General features: G+C 64.9%; 1 protein-coding gene across 1 annotated transcript in view; it reads left to right on the top strand.

Annotated features, from left to right (window-relative positions):
• The window catches only part of MUL1 (mitochondrial E3 ubiquitin protein ligase 1), a 6,549-nt gene that overhangs the window by 2,075 nt on the left and 3,584 nt on the right, over positions 1-890 (top strand). The gene's annotated exons all lie outside the window — the stretch shown is intronic.

Genomic DNA, 890 nt, shown 5'->3' on the forward strand with positions numbered 1-890 from the left:
GGGCTGGGGGTGGGGGGGCTGCAGTGTACCCTGATGCTTTCTGCACCCTCCCTGCGGCACCAAGGGCTGGCGAGAGCTGCTCCGCGTAGTCATGGCAACTCAATTTTTTAAATATAGAGCTGCGGGGGGGGCAGCGGGGAGGCTGCGATGGGGGTTTGGCCCCTCAGACCCCTGGCAGAGAGCGGGGCTTGCCTGCCCACCCCAAAAGCAGCGACAAGGCCCTGAACAACAATAAATGGGATGAGGTGCCCTCTCTGCGCCCCAAGCTGAAGTCGGACTCTCCTCGGGGACACATCTGGACGAGACGGTGGCTTCATTTGCAAGGAAGACCCCTGGGGGGGGTGTTGCACCCCAGGGACCCCCCGTCCCCCCCCACACGAACCTGCTCTCGTACCTCCTCCGCGGCGGCCATAATAAAGTTAATGTGTGTTTTCTGCAGTGCAACGGCGCCTGTGTCTCGCCTGGACCCAGCCCTGGCAAACGGGAGAGGAAGCATTAAGCTCGGCACCCAGGCAGTTTGGGGGGGTTTATACCGAATTTACCCTCAAAAGGGAAACCGGGCTGGGGGTGGGGGGGCTGCAGGGTACCCTGATGCTTTCTGCACCCTCCCTGCGGCACCTTCGGGGCCGGGGTGCTGCCGCCCCACACCCTGGCCAGGGGGTGTGACACCCCCTCCCCCACCCCAAAGCACTACAGGGCCGGGGTTTAGGCAGATTCCCCCCCTGCTCCCGCACAGGGGGGGCAGGCTTTGGCCTGACACCCCCCAAGCTTTGTGGGGGGCTGGGATTTGGGCTGCACCCCCCCATCAGGGCCCTGGGGTGGGGGGCACTGGGGATGCCCCCTCCCGGGCCCTGGGAGCATTAGGATTTGGGCCCCGCTACCGGTATCCT

Source organism: Egretta garzetta, unplaced genomic scaffold (genome assembly GCF_000687185.1).
Source record: "Egretta garzetta isolate BGI_Z169 unplaced genomic scaffold, ASM68718v1 scaffold69, whole genome shotgun sequence".
NCBI lineage: Eukaryota > Metazoa > Chordata > Aves > Pelecaniformes > Ardeidae > Egretta > Egretta garzetta.